This window comes from Vipera berus (assembly GCF_964194415.1).
Source record: "Vipera berus genome assembly, chromosome: 2".
In the NCBI taxonomy this organism is placed as follows: Eukaryota; Metazoa; Chordata; class Lepidosauria; order Squamata; family Viperidae; genus Vipera; species Vipera berus.
The window spans coordinates 11,215,721-11,231,254 of record NC_138203.1 but is presented as its reverse complement, the minus strand read 5'-3'; the positions used below and the strand labels follow the sequence as shown (position 1 = coordinate 11,231,254).

Below are 15,534 nucleotides of genomic sequence, written 5' to 3'. Positions count from 1 at the left end.
GAACTGCCATGGGGAACATCCGTCCTGCAAAGCCTGCTCCCTCCGAGAACAAATCCCCACAAAGTCGCCTTTCTTTCAGTGCAGCCGACCAGGGCTCCCTCCCCAAGGAGGGACCTGCTTTCTCACCAGTGCAGGAGGATAGGGTGGAGGCATGCAAGGAAGAAGAGTCAAAGCTTTCCCCCCCCCAAAAAAAAACCTCCGCTGGAGAGCTGTCAAGACTAGGCTCTCCGCTGAAGATGACCCAACGCCCACCTCCAACCACCTAGCAACGTCATGGCTCCACGGATTGTATTTTCCTCCTGCCCCCCCCACAAAGATTGCCCCCCCCCTCTCTCCACAGTGCCAGGGAAGGGCAGGCTCTGCAGGACAAGCCAGCTCTTGAGCAGCCCCTCCTTGTGGGAATCAGGCGAAATGGCCGCAAGCTGGACGTGCCTCAGATGCCAATGAAGCCAGGGAAGGCCAGCCCAGTTGAGGGGGCCCCTCGCCTTGCCTCTTCCCGCCCCTCCTGCCACTGCCGACCAAGCTTTTGCTTTCAGACAGCTGAGTGGCACTGCTGCGGTGCCCAGGTGACTCTCCCCTGGCCCTTCTGAGCCCCCAGCAGTGAAAGTCCGGCTTGGCTCAGGCCTCTGCGGGGAGGTTGGCCGGCTGGTCAGCTGCAGCCACCTTGCTCTCTGAAACTTTCCTAATCCATGCAAGGATTGTACCACACAAGCCAGCCTCTCTAGCACAAAGCACCCACCAGCCCTCCCTGACGGGTCAGATGGACCAGGGCACAGCCCCACTCTTGGGGCAGGCCGGGAAACAGCCCCTCTGAAGCCAGAGAGCAGCCCCCAGTCAGTGCCAACTGGGCTGAGCTTCAGGGGAACTGGAGCGCTGTGCCCATCACTCTCCAGCCATGGCACCGCCGGGGCTGCCATCTGGGCACAAGTAATCCCCCTACTGCAGCCCAACCAGGATGTGTAAGTACAGGGAGCTGATGATGGGGAGCAGCTATTCAGCTCCTGACCCATCCCAGTCCATCCTCCCATCCCTTCCTGGCACGTGCCCATGCCAGGGGGCAGCAGGGTAGAGAGAGAGAAGCCTGCAGGTGCCCTCTGGCAAATGGAGGGGTCTAGCAGAGTTTAGAAGAGGGCTCTGGACCAGAATCCCTCTGCGTGCAGCTTCCAAAGGTTGGAAGAGTCTCCATGGAAAAACTGGGGGGTATGTGACCCCATAATGAGAGAGCAGGGCCACAGCTGGTCAACCTGCCCCCTTCAGGGCTCACCAATGGATCTTTGCCAGCCCACCTCAGCTCACACAACATGCTGAACACTAAAACGGGTTTAAAAGGGGAACTTCTTTCAGCAGGTTTCAGACTTCCCGAACTTCCCAGCATCACCTACAAATGTCTCCTGGTGGTCCCCCATCCAAGTCCTAACCAAGCCCATCTCAGCTTAACTAAACGCTGTTGCTAGAGGCAAACTTTGAGAAAGCAGGACTGTCACCTCTGACCAACCAGCCCTAACGGTAATTGGCTTAACGGGGGTAATTCCCACAACACAGGGAATCAGAACCGTCAAGAAAGCTCTGGGGTTGTGCGAACCCGGGCAGAAATTAGGTAGAACACAGAAGCTGCAACCAGCCCTGAGAAAGCGGCGCCCACCCCTCAGGTACGCTCCGGCCGCTGAGCAGAGGCCTTTCCGGTCTGGAGGCTGACAGCTGGCGGGATCCCCGAGGCTATCTAGTCCAGCCCGCGCTCCCTGCAGACATCGGAAACCGAACCTCGCCACCTGATGGCCGTCCTTCCTCTCGGCTTTTGGGGTCCTGGTCCCGGTTAAGGTCCAGACGGGGCCACCAGCCTCGCTCTCCCTCTCCCCCACCCCTCCGAAGGCGCTGCCAAGCGAACTGGGTAGCCGGGGAAGGATCCGGCGCTTCCCTCCGCAGGCAACGGAGCAGAGCGGGGTCTTGGCCGAAGCCCCGCCGCTGCCCCTCCCTCCCTCTCTCTCTCCCTCCCTCCCTCCCTCCCTCCGGCGCAGCATCTTCCTCCGTCTTCCTCCGGCCGGGGGGGTGGGAGGGGGACGGGCGCGCCTCTCCGCCGCGGCACACAGCGAGCCCGAGCCCGAGCAGCCCGGCGGCGGCAGCGGCGACGGCGGCCCCCGAGCCCGGCTCCGCAATGGCGGCCTCAGACACGCCCTGAGCAGCCGCGCACAAAGGCGGCCGCAGCCGCCGCGATCAGCCGCCACCCCCGGCTCCCCTCCCGGCGCAGCCCCTCCGGCCGCAGCCCAGCCCCGACCGGCGGCCGCCCTGCCGCTGCGGACGGTCTGCGGACCCGCCGGGCGCGGCCCACCCCCTCCTGGCGCTCACCTCGGTCCGCCGCGCTCCCTCCGATGCGGCCGCGACCGGCTCTTCCTCCTCCTCCTCCTCCGCCGCCGCCGCCGCCGCCCTCGCCTTCGCCTGGCGGCTCAGCCTCGCATCCCTGGCAATGCGGCGGGGCTGCGCAATCCCGCTCCGCCGCCGCCGCCGCCGCCGCCGTGACGTCGCGGGCCGGCCCACAGCTCGCCCAGCCGCCGCCGCGCAGCCTCGCAAGCGGAGCGATCGGCCCCGCCGGAGGCTCGGTCCGGCCCGGGCAGCGTCCGCCGAGCGGCCGGGAAGCGCAAAGGTGGAGGGAGGCGGCCCGGATGCTGCGGCTGAGGATGAGGCGACTGATGGCCGCCGGGAGAGCCGGCGGTGGAAACTGCGCCCGAGCTCCCGAAACGTCCCCCGCTGCCCGCAAACACCCGCGGAACTCCCCGGCACAGGCCCTCGGCTCAGGGATCAAGCCCAAGAGGGCTTCTCTGGGCGGGACAACAGCCTGGGCCTCCTTTTGCACCGGGGGGGGGGGAATAGAATGGAGATTTAGGCCCAGATGGGGGCCAGTTCTCCTTGGCTCCAGCGAGGATGCAAGTAATGGAGCTTGGAAAGAGCTTCCAGCATGGGGGAGAAGAGGAGTCTGCTGTGTCTCCCCCCCCCCCGTCCCAGCCGCAGAGGCCCACGGAGTGTGAAGAGGGCAGGCAGGGGAAAGGTGGCGGCTGGAATTACTTGGGGGGGGGGGGTTCAATGGTCCAAACCTCTAAGGCAGGGGTGTCAGACTCAATTTCATTGAGGGCCACATCACCATTGTGGTTGCCCTGGGGGGGGGGTATGGCCAGGGTGGGCGCAGCCTACTGGGTGGGCGCAGCTGGAGTGCGTATGGCCTACTGGGTGGGTGTGGCCAGCTGTACATCGTTCGCATCAAGGGTGCCTATGGGGGCCTGGGCAGGAGTGGGACAGATCTGAGGGTCTCAGGTCTCTGGGCCAGGGCCAAGGCAGCGGGGGCCGTTCCCTCACTGTTTCCAGGATGGCTTCGCGGGCTGCATAAAACCACTTTGCAGGCTGGATCTGGCCCCCAGGTCTTGTGTTTGACACGTCTGCTCTAAGGGATGACGGGCCTTAGAGCCTTTCCCAGGTGAAGGCAAACCTGGGGAGCGAAAAATCCAGGTGCATATTACATGCAGAAAGGTCAGCCGGTGAACTGACAGCTGATGGTAAAGAAGCGAAGGATGTGGATGTGGATCCTTCCTTTTCTCCTTGCTCCAGAACTGATGGAGAGGTTGCACGCTGGAGGGAGGAGAAAAAGGGAGGACGGTGAGCTCAGAGCAAGCCACAGAAAGATTCGGGCTGCCCAAGGCCAGGTCTTTCCATGGGGGGGGGGGGGTGAAAGCTGGACAACTTGCAACAAGAGCCTTCAGGATGTGAAACGAAGACTGGCTACTTCTTTGCCAGGATGAGCAGCAAGCAGAAACACACCTCGGGCCTCTCTGGGGCTGCACGTGGAAGGTGGACTTGAGAAGAGGGTGGAGCTTGGTGAATTTGACGGGGGGGGGGCAGAAGGGAGGTCAATGGAAGAGAGGGGTAAATAACTGGGAGTCCTGGGATACATTGGAGAGCACCCACACCTAAGCCGCCCAGAGCCACTGATATCCGAGCCCTTTAAAAAGATAAAAATGCTGCTGACCGGGGAAAGCAGAAGCCACCAAGGGCTTCAAAAGCCCCACCTTTATTTATTTATTTATTATTTCCTATAACCATTTCACTGTTAGAGAGACTCTGGGCAGCTTACGATACGATAAAAAGATTTAAAAGATAATATAGATAAAGGTAAAGGTTCCCCCGCACATGTGTGCTAATCATTTCCGACTAGGGGCCGGTGCTCATCTCCGTTTCAAAGCCGAAGAGCCAGCGCTTGTCCGAGGACGTCTCTGTGGTCATGTGGCCGGCATGACTAGATGCCAAAGGCGCACGGAGCGCTGTTACCTTCCCACCGTAGTGGTCCCTATTTTTCTACTTGCATTTTTACGTGCTTTCGAACTGCTAGGTTGGCAGAAGCTGGGACGAGTAACAGGCGCTCACTCTGCTACATGGCACTTGGGATTTGACCCGACAAACTGCCGACCTTCTGATCGACAAGCTCAGCATCCTAACCCACTGAGCCACCGCATCCCTTAAAAGATAATACAAAAGAATTAAAATTATAGAACAATCTAAATACAAGAGGATGGGCAAAGGGGTGGGGAATCTCCTACAAGGGGTAGGCAAACCTCGGCTCTTTTATGACTCATGGGCTTCAACTCCCAGAATTCCTGAGTCAGCTATGCTGACTCAGGAATTCTGGGAGTTGAAGTCCATAATTCATAAAAGAGCCGAGGTTGCCTACCCCATTAGCCACCCTGAACATAGCACAGCTCTATTGGGAGCCCCAGGCCAGGTGGCAGAGCCAGGTCTGAAGGCTCTTCCAGAAGGCCAGGAAGGTGTGAGCGGCCCTCGCCTGCAGAGGGTGGGGGCCACAGCAGAGAAGGCTCCTCTCCTGGACTCGGCCGGTCAAAATTCTGTGCCAGGTGGATCTGAAGCCTTTTCCACTAAGCGGTGGCATCCATACTTCCCAGCTCATTTTCTTCCTAGGGCCTTTGAGATGGGGCTGCCCTTCCCTGCAGAGAAGCCCCCACCCTGAAAGAGTGAGCCGGACAGGACTGGGCAGCGCTTCAGTTTGGAGCAAACTGGATTAAGTCTCTGAATCAAAATGGAATGCCAAACAGAATCACTGGATTGGATTCCTCCAAATCTATTTTGAAGCTTTTCCGAATTAAGTCTGGGAAATCAAAATGATCCAAAGAGACGTTTCTAAAATGAAGCATCGGATTCGTTCGATTTTCCCAATCAGCTGAATCAGACCCGAACTAAGATTCGAACAGCAATTGCAGCCGGTCTGCACACACGCAGGCTCAGGACGGCCCCAGGCTGCCCTGCAGGGAGAGAGGCAGCGAATTCAAATCCAGGTACTAATTCCCTCCCATATGGAATGAATTAACCAGTCAGCCTCCTCTAGGCCCCTTCAGTAGCAAAGTGGCAACACCGAGCAACTCACATTAGGAACGAAGGTGAACGACAGAACCATCAGCCTCAGTGGAGGTACCCCAGAGCACCCCAGGAAGGAGAAAAGGGAACCAGGAACTGGCCTAAGACACTCCAGGATCAACCCTGCCTCCCAGCCCTGTTGATTGACTCCCCGACTCTGCTATTGGCTCACAATCATTCAGCAACGTCCTGTTCTACCTGACAGTTGGCAAACTGGCTAATATGTGGGCTGAAATCGGCCATCGCAACTGGCCACATCCAAAAACTAGAGGAGGGATATTTCATTCTGCAGGGCAGTGTCTCGCTGACCCCAAATCAGCCATCCATACAAAAAGGAATTAAGAGGCCAACTTCCTTGCAAAGCCGAAAATGCCTAATAATAATAACAACAACTCCAGCAAAGAGCCTTGGTGGAGCAGTGGGCTAATGCCTCCTTAAGTAACACCAGCTGCCTGCAATTAGTGCAGGTTCGCATCCCACCAGGCTCAAGGTTGACTCAGCCTTCCATCCTTCCGAGGTAGGTAAAATGAGGACCCAGATTGTTGGGGGCAATTAAGCTGACTTTGTAATAATGCCGCTTGGGGGTGTGTGAAAGCCCTAATAAGCAGGCATATACATAGAATGAAGGCTACTGCTAAGCTTGTAAGCTGCCCTGAGTCTTCGGAGAAGGGCGGGATATAAATGGAATTAAAATAAATAAAAAATAAAAATAAAAGCTACAAAAAATGCACTACTCGGAACATCTTACATTTTAAGGAGATACCTGGTTGATACCTAGGATGCTGGCAGCCCGTGTCAACCATTAGTACCAGTCAATTTGAGTGTTCATTTGACTGTTTCATGTTTTATGAATAAAAGTTTAATAATAATAATAATAATAATAATAATAATAATAATAATATTATAAAGGCCGCCTTTTGCAATTGACTAATGGCGAATTTGTCAATGCCAATGGTGTTCAAGTGGTGCTCCAGTAGGCACCTTGGGTGCCATCCCAAAACAACTGGAGCACCACTTGAACACCATTGGCATTGAGAAATTCGCCATTAGTCAATTGCAAAAGGTGGCCTTACTAGGAACTGCTTCCATCCTGCGATGATACCTGTAATACCATCAAACATCCACATCTGCCTATCCCAGGTCCTTGGTAAGGACTCGGTAGGTAGACAAACATGCCAAATCTAGTCTAAACATCTGGCTGACTGTGCAATGATCAATAATAATAATAATAATAATAATAATAATAATAATAACAACAACAACAACAACAATAAGTAGTAGTAGTAGTAGTAGTAGTAGTAGTAGTAGTTGGAAGTGATCTTGAAGGTCATCTAGTCAAACCCCTTGCTCATGCAGGAAACCCTATACCATTTCAGACAAATGGCTATCCAATTAAACCCAATTATGCCAAGACTTAGAGACTGTGTTACAGCTACCTATGTTCCATAGAAGGTTGTTTGCACCCAGCCTCTGCTTTGTATTCACACTCACTCAGCCACAGGGGTCTCCCCTCTCACCATCCCCCCCTCCCGCCAAAACATCTGTGCAGCTGTGGAACAGGGTTGGTCCGGCAAGAGTGGACTTGATTGACTGCATGAGCAGAAGGGAGCCACATTCAGCTTCACGGGCAGAGCGGGGCAGCAGGGCAAGGCCAGCCCAGGAGCGCCAAGGGAGTCGCCAGCGCTGGGAGGGATTTTCTTCCGGTTGGATGCCAGCAGGATGAGGAGCTGCCGAGGAGGAACAAAGAGAATTCCTGCCCTGTGCAGTCTGGACCCTTCGGGGAAGGGATCTGACCGCTTGCTGCCTCCTGAGCTGGCACAGAGGGCAAGGGAGCCCAGGCAGGATGGCTCCTTTGGGCGTTTGCCGTCAGAAACCCAGGCATGGAAGGAAGGAAAGCCACCATTCCCCCAGGCTGGGGGGAAACAGGAAGGCATCCCTCAAGGGTAGGCAAGGCATCATTTATTGCCTGGCAACAGGCACTGATTGGTTTGCTTGGCTGGGTGCCCATCTACTGGCCGCCAAGGCAGGCACTGATTGGCTGGCAGTTCCTGGTGAGCAGCAGCCTTAAAATAAACAGGCCCGCCTCTCCACATCCTGGCGCCCGACCCAACGCCAGGCAGCCGGGCATCTTGGCTGGTTTGGGGGGAAATGCAGGAAGGGAAGGGCAGGAGAAGCAGAACTTTCTCTAAGCTGATTGCTCAACTTGCTGCTCAAGGGACGGAAATGACGCCTGCTAGAACAAAAACCACCTTTTCACCAGCAAAGACAGCAGGAAGCGGGTAGCACTAAAGGCCACGGAAGGCCACGGCCTGTCCAGAGGATTTCCATCAGAGCCTCAGGGCTGCACCTGCTCCAGAGAATCCCCATCTGCTTCCACTAGCTTCTTTTGGGGGGACTCCTCTAAGGGTGTGGAGGCCCCTCCTTTTGTCTGGCAAAGGGGAGGTCCAGAAAAGCCCCCCCCAAAGCCCCCAGCCCCTGTGCAGAGGGGAAGGAAGGGGCCTCCTCAGCCTGCCACTCTCCTGTCTCCCCCTGCAGAGAAAATCCTCGGCAGCAGGAAAATGCTGGGGGGGGATGCAAATAAAAGACACAGAGCACCCCCTCCAGGAAGCAGCTGGGGCGATCTGCAGCAAATCCATCATTCCTCCTCTCCGTCTTCCCAGGATCCCTCCCTATGGCCCCGCAACCAAGCAGTAGGGCCCGGCCCCCTCCCTGGCTAGAATGAAGAGCAAGGACTGGGCCTCTGGGAAGGAATTGAGGGAGACCTTCCCATCCTGGGACTGGCTTCCCAGCGCTCATGGATGTCCCCATGGAAGGAGTCCCTAATCTGCCCTGTTACCCTAGATGCCAGTAGCCGGAGGGAACAACAATAGGGGAGTCACAACATTAACCCAGCCGGAGCTGTGCCTTTACTTCACAGGACAAGATGCGGCACCCAGTCCTTGCCTAGTACTCAGGGAGGGAGGAGACAAAGCACACTGTGTGTGTGTGTGTGTGTGTGTGTGTGTGTGTGTGAGAGAGAGAGAGAGAGAGAGAGAGAGAGAGAGAGATACCATGACAATGTGCCATTTGTCTTCTGACCAAAGTCAGTCCTGACTGCCAAGGCCAGAGACAGGCACTGCATAAGCTCGTTTCATAGATAAATGAAACAGGCAGAAGAAACACATAGGGTCACCTGCAGGCCCCCCTCACACATTCTGGGAGAAGGGAAGTCACTCATGCAGCAAAGGCGTTACTCTTTGCCTGACCACTCCACCCTCCACTGGGCAAACCTGTTTTCCCCTCCTTTCCCCAGAGCATGGGGGTGACCTCACAGCCAGAGATGGGGTTCTGGCAGGGGTGCCGTCTCTGGCCTCTTCCTGACGTCTAACGGACTTCATCCGTGGTCAGCCTATGGAAGCCAAGAGTGATGGAGAGCAGACGCCAAGACCTTTTGAAGAGGAGCTGGGTCCCAGGAGAAGCATCGGAAGCTGGCAAAGGGGACAGGATGAAGGCCACTGGCAAAACCGCCCCATCGGAAACACCAAGACCCAGCAGCCATTCCAATCTCTGCCCCCCAAAGTAGCTTTCACCTTCATGAGCGACCCACAAGAAGACACCTCCCACCATATTCCTCCCCTTGCTTCATCAATCTAGACCAGGGGTAGGCAACCTTGGCTCTTTTATGACTTGTAGACTTCAACTCCCAGAATTCCTGAGCCAGCATGGCTCAGCTTGGAAACCTCTCCCTTTCTCCTCAGCGTGGCTGGCTCAGGAATTCTGGGAGTTGAAGTCCACCAGTCATAAAAGAGATAAGGTTGCCTACCCCTGATCTAGACTCATTGTCCAGGGAAGCTGTGAAGGGAGGCAGTGGCTCTTGAGAGGGACAAAACCGCCATTCATCATCCAGGTTTCTCATGAGGATGCCCACGTGCGATCAGACTCCCGATTCTATGCAAGCCTTGCTGAAGTGAAGTTGAATGAACTTGCAACCTTGATGGAAGCCACAGAGGTTTGGAGAGGAGAGGCTGCCTTGCAGAGGTGTAATGGCTAAGTGCATCCTATTAAAAGGTACTTCTCTGGCGGATGGCTACTCAGGGGAGCAGGAGCGGTAAGGACAGCAGTGAGTAACTGATTGGCGAGGAAGGGACTGGATACAGCAACAAAGCTTAAGGCCTTTTGACCTTGACACGAGACTCCCTTCTTGACCAATGGCCAGGAGAAAGCCAGCTCCTACTTTCCTCTCTCTTAGAAAGCAAATTAGTTAAGCGAAATTTGATGAGAGGAGCATTTACTGGGAATGACCAAAGCAGTGGAAGCCAGGGGTCAGTCAAGATCAGGGCTCTTCAAACTTGGCCCTTTTATGACTTGTGGACTTCAACTCCCAGAATTCCTCAGCCAGGCATGCTGGCTGAGGAATTCTGGGACTTGAAGTCCACAAGTCATAAAAGGGCCAGGTTTGAAGAGCCCTGGTCAAGATCTTCTGGCTAAGATGAAGGACCCTGGGTCTCCAGGCCTGGATGGAATCCACCCCAGTGAACTGAAAGAGCTGGCTGAAGAGCTGGCCAGACCTCTTCCAATGTCTCTGGGAGGTGCCAGAAGAGCAGATTGTAGTCCCCCAATTGCAAAAAAAAAGGAGAAAAGGATCCTAATCCTAACCTCCCTGATCCTAACATTGAACCCTGGAAAGACATTAGCAGGAGGGTTGTAAGGATCTTGAAGACAATGACAGGATAGCAAAAAGCAAATCTCTTTTCCTTCCTTGACAAGGTGGGTGAGGACTTCAACTCCCAGAAGTCCTGAGCCAGCATGGCTGGCTCAGGAATTCTGGGAGTTGAACTCCACAAATCATAAAAGAGCCAAGGTTGCCTACCCCTGCTGTGGACAGAGTTACTCAGGCACAGCGAAGCTTTTGATGAGGTTCCTTCTCACTGACAAGCTGTGTGGTTTGGGTGGCACTACAGTCTCGTGGGCCCATAGCTGGCAACACCCAGGGAGTTGGCACTAATCACTCTACCTCAAATTGGAGAGCAGTAGCCAGCAGAGCCCAGCAGTATCAAACTTGGAGTCCATAATATTCAACATTTTTAGTAGTAACCTGGATGACAGAATCAAGGGGCAGCTTATGAAACTTATGGATGACACAAAAGTGAGAGAGCTGCGTGACACCCAGGATGGCTGGACAAGACTGCAATTTGATCCGGACAGGGAGAAGGGAGGGCTGAGCTGAGAGGAACAAGATGGCCTTTAGCGAAGAGGAATGCCAGGCATTCATTGAGGGAGGAGAAAAACGGGCAGACATGCACACAGCAAGTCGCGTGGCTGGGAAGAATTACGTCAGAGGAGGACCTAGGTGTGGTAACAACAACAAGCTGAACATGTGACAAGATGACTCTGGTTCTCCCAACACAACACACTGACCGCTGGTGCATAGATACAAGGGGGGAGGGGTTTCGTTTCTTGGCAGCACTGCACTGAAAAAAAGTCTTGGATGTGGTCATTGACCCCAAGTGGAACACTATCTCAGCAGTCTCTGAGATAGTGGCTAGAAGAGCTGGTGTATTTCGGGCTAGAACAGCCTATGAAAGACAGGTGCAGACATGATAGCAGTGTTCCAATATCTCAGGGGCTGCCACAAAGAGGAGGAACTCAAGCTATTCTCCAAAGCGCCCAAAGGCAGGACAAGAAGCAACGGATGGAAACTAGTCAAGGAGAGAAGCAACCTAGAACTAAGGAGAAACTTCCTGACAGTTAGAACAATTAACCAGTAGAACAACTTGCCTCCAACACTGGAAATTTTTAAGAAGAGACTGGACAGCCATTTGTCTGAAATGGCATAGGGTTGGTTTCCTGCCTGAGCAGGGGGTTGGACTGGATGACCCTCAGGGTCCCTTCCAACTTTTTATTATTATTATTATTATTATTATTATTATTATTATTATTATTATTATTATTATTATTATTATTATTACTACTACTACTACTACTACTATTACTACTATTACTACTACTACTACTATTTCTCTCTATTTGCCCCAGGAGACCACTCCTGGAGTGCTCTGAATGATTCTGGGCACCACCTTCCTAGAAGGATACGGAGATGCTGGAGAAGGGCTAAGAAGAGAGAGACCGATGGAGGACGGGTCCTATGGGTTTGAAGGAACTGGGGATGCTCAGTTGGAGGAAAGACCATGATGAGACAAGACAGCAGCATTCAGGTACTATGATGGAAACTAGGACCAGAAATAACAGGCATAAGTTGCAGCTACCTAGATTTCCTCAGCGTGCCTGGCTGAGGAATTCTGGGAGTTGAAGTCCACAAGTCATAAAAGGGCCAGGTTTGAAGGCCCCTGATCTAGATAGAAAGGGAAAAATATGGCAGTAAAATCTGTGCAGCCCTGGAAGAGTCTATCTATGAGGCTATGGATTCTTCACCTCCCGAGTTAGTTCCTGGAACACTGCAGGGGATTGCAGTGGCTGGTTACCACCATCTACTCTGTCCATCACTCTGTGATTCTGTGATAAGCCCAAGCAATAGTGAGAGAGAGAGAAAGAGAGAGAGAGAGAAAGAAAGAAAGTGGCCAGGGATCTAACACTGATAACACTACTAAAGACAAACTAAACCCAAGGCAGAGCTCATCCTTGAACTCCACCAAGAATCTGGGAGCGTGGCTGTGCAAAGGTGTGTCGGGCTCCTGGGGGAAAAGGTGCAGAATTGAAGACCTGTGAGCAAGGGACAGTGAATGACTCAGAAGGTGAAAAGGACAATCAGTGAAGGAACCCCTCGAATCCCAGGTGAGCAAACTTTTTTTTTAATCCCATTTATATCCCGCCCTTCTCCGAAGACTCAGGGTGGCTTACAATTTAAAGCACAAATCAATGTGCGTAGCAATAGCCTTCATTCTATGTATATGCCTGCTTATTAGGGCTTTCGCCCCCCCCCCAAGCGGCATTATTACAAAGTCAGCTTAATTGCCCCCAACAATCTGGGTCCTCATTTTACCTACCTGGGAAGGATGGAAGGCTGAGTCAACCTTGAGCCTGGTGGGACTCGAACCTGCACTAATTGCAGGCAGCTGGTGTTACTTAAGGAGGCATTAGCCCACTGCTCCACCAAGGCTCTTTGCAGCAGAAGCCACCCCACCAATCCTCAAGGTCACCTCTTCCACCCCAACAACAGAGATCAACACTCGGGTGTCCTCTCTCGCTGTCATCACCACTCAGGCCTGCCTACCTGCCAGCTCAGCTCAGCCCGGCCACTCCTTGCAAGTGAGCAAGGAAGCAGCTGCTCCAAAAGGGGCTCAGATGGTGAAAGCACGGCTGGCCCCACGGAAAGGGCAGGACGGGGCTGCCCAGCCCAACCATCCAAGACCCAAACCGGAGCTTTGATTCAAGAATTGCACGAGGTGGAAAGAGAATTGACTGATGACTCTCTTTCTCCGCTTCCTTATTTCCTTTTCCAGTATCTACAACTTGTCCCCATCCTAACGGAGCCTGAACAGGTGACAGCAGAATGACGGGTCTAATAGTAAACCAAGCAGAATAAAACCCAAAGACCTGAAGGAGGTTCCTCCTAAGAAAAATCTGGGCCGACAGACTTCAGCCAGGCAGGTGGGGCCGCCCACCCTGCCAGAGAAGGGGGGGGCATCTCCTCTGTGGCCTGCTGAACAGCCCAAGTCCCTCGCCAGAAGGGGGCTTCTGTGGGGGCAGGTAGATTCGGCCCGGACAATGCCGGAATCACGGTGAGAAGCTGGTGGGCCTGTAATGCTGGCCCAATTTTGGTCCTGGGGTGTCTCTGAAGCCATGCCAGTCACTCGGGAGGAAGCACAGGCCCTGCTGGCTCTCTCAACATGGACCTCCACGCCCTGCCCAGAACACCTCTGGCTGGGATGGAACGTTGGCTGACCGGTGGCTGTGTGGAACCAAGAGGCTGCCAGCCGCTCTGCTCTAATTCCACCTGGCTGATTCCTTTGGCTCCGCTGCCCATCCCAGCCCATGGTCAGCCCAGGAGTTTTTGCCTGGCCAAAAAGGAGGTGAAGAGGAAAGCACAAAGGGCCAATGCGGTAGAGATGCTGAGCTATCCCTGAGCACCTGCAAGGGTCTGGCTTTCACCCCGCTGGATGGACCAGATTCCTAGTCATGCATGACCACTGCACTGTGGATCATGTAGGTGCCAAGACACTGAGCGGCCTCTTTAGAACTGGCTATCTGCTCTGATCCAGATTCTCCAGCACCTGAACAGAGGAGCCTTTGGGGGGGGGAGTAGATTATGTCCAACCTTCTGTCCACAACAGCATCTTTGCCAGCTGCCAACTGGCATTAATAGCACCAGCCACAAATCCAGGGAGAGATGTTTACTCTCTTTCTCACCCAGAGACACCCACAAACACGTATGCCCACCTCACTTGCTCCGTCACAAGGCACAGATCTTTCCATTGGCAGCCCATGCACCCTCTCCTCTTGGGGCGTCCAGGGGTTGCCAGAGCGAGAAGCCCCCATGCCTGCTTAACTAGCTGAGTCTGCGCCACACACCGACAGTCGGTGGCTGCATCTGCCAAGCTTGGTTAGCCTCCGGTGGGCCCGGTTATTTCATCCACCAAGCAGGCCATGGGTCCTCCTAAGGCTGCGGAAGCCCAGGCTCCTGAGTGGGAAAGGCCCACGGGGACAGTCTCCCTTTTCTTACAAGCGGCCCCAGGAGGGTGTCTAGGGGAGAGAAGCCGGCATGAAAGTGCTCTACATTGCACTACTGGAGAAAAGGTGGTTTGTAAATCTAATAAGGGGACGCGGTGGCTCAGTGGGTTAGGACTCTGAGCTTGTCGATCAGAAGGTCGGCACTTTGGCGGGTCGAATCCCGAGTGCCGCGTAACAGAGTGAGCGCCTGTTACTCGTCCCAGCTTCTGCCAACCTAGCAGTTCGAAAGCACGTAAAAATGCAAGTAGAAAAATAGGGACCACTCCGGTGGGAAGGAAACAGCGTTCCGTGTGCCTTTGGCGTCTAGTCATGCCGGCCACATGACCACGGAGACGTCCTCGGACAAGCGCTGGCTCTTCGGCTTTGAAACGGAGATGAGCACCGGCCCCTAGAGTTGGAAACGACTAGCACGCATGTGCAGGGGAACCTTTACCTTTAAATCTAATAAACGACGGAAATAAAATGGTTGGAGCCTAAGTTGCACCTTGGGGAATCAGCAGGCCAGACATGCCACATCGGAGGTCATGCCAGCCTGACTCACTTCCTCCTGGCCAAGTCTCGGAATGCAGGAACTGCCTTTGCTGAAGCGATGCTGGCCTTGTCCTTCTCAGCAGCTCACAAGGCCCTGGCCTCACTCAGATAGATTGCGTCTGAGTATGGAGGTTCCATGTGTTATCCTGGCTCCGCGTCCATACCCAGGGAAGATGGGGGAGGTGAGTGAGGGAGCTTGCTCTCTGGCTCCTCGCCCACGCCTCAGGGCCAGCGCCTTCTCTCCCCACCCTCGGTACCAGCTGCGCCCAACAAGGCTCCCGGCTGCCGTTTCTCCGCGCGGGTGCGGGGAAAGCGCGAAGGCCCACCGACCGCTGCCACCTCCATGCCTCCCTCCTTTGTCCATCCCCTCTCCCTCCCGCCAGCGGCCCGTTCCCCAGGCCCGCAAAGCGGCCACCCTCCTCCGGCAGCCCGGCGCAGCTGCAGCCGGCTCCGAGTGAGGCTCCAGGACGGCGGGTGGCCGGCGAGTTTCGCCCCCCAGCCACCCACCCACCCCCGTCACTCACCGCGCGGGCATCCTCCGGCGGGGCAGCTGGGCGATCGCGGCGGCCCCGGCTGGCTCCTGCGCGAGCGAGGGGGGGCGGGCGGGCGCTAAGAAGGGCCGGGCTCGGCGCGCCCCACCCCGGCATGCGAGCGATGCATCATCGGCGCAAAGAAGCCTGCGGCAGCCAAGCCCCGCAACCTCCGCAGAGCGCCTTGGAAGCCCCCCGGGGAGCCTCGATTCCGTGGCCGCCGGGGCTGAGTGGCAGAACGACCGCTCGGAAGTCCTCTCGGCTCCGAGCCTGGGAAGGAGGAGGCCCGGGCCGTCGCTCGCTCCGCCGATGCTGCCCCCGCTTTCGGCCCCCACGAAAGAGCCCGGTCTCTTCGCCGCTCCGGGGTGGTGGCCGGTGACCCTCCCACCCTGTGTCC

General features: G+C 55.3%; 1 protein-coding gene across 3 annotated transcripts in view; it reads right to left on the bottom strand.

Moving 5' to 3' along the window:
- The window catches only part of RUSC2 (RUN and SH3 domain containing 2), a 51,590-nt gene extending 36,346 nt beyond the window's left edge, over window positions 1-15,244 (bottom strand). For 2 of the 3 annotated variants that reach the window (XM_081320239.1, XM_081320241.1), the window contains exon 1: window positions 15,132-15,244. The gene's annotated coding sequence lies outside the window, so the exon portion shown is untranslated. Of the gene's footprint in view, window positions 1-2,343; window positions 2,414-15,131 lie in introns of those variants that run through there. The other variant, XM_081320240.1, reaches the window with a different exon arrangement.
- Between the last annotated feature and the right edge of the window lie 290 nt (window positions 15,245-15,534).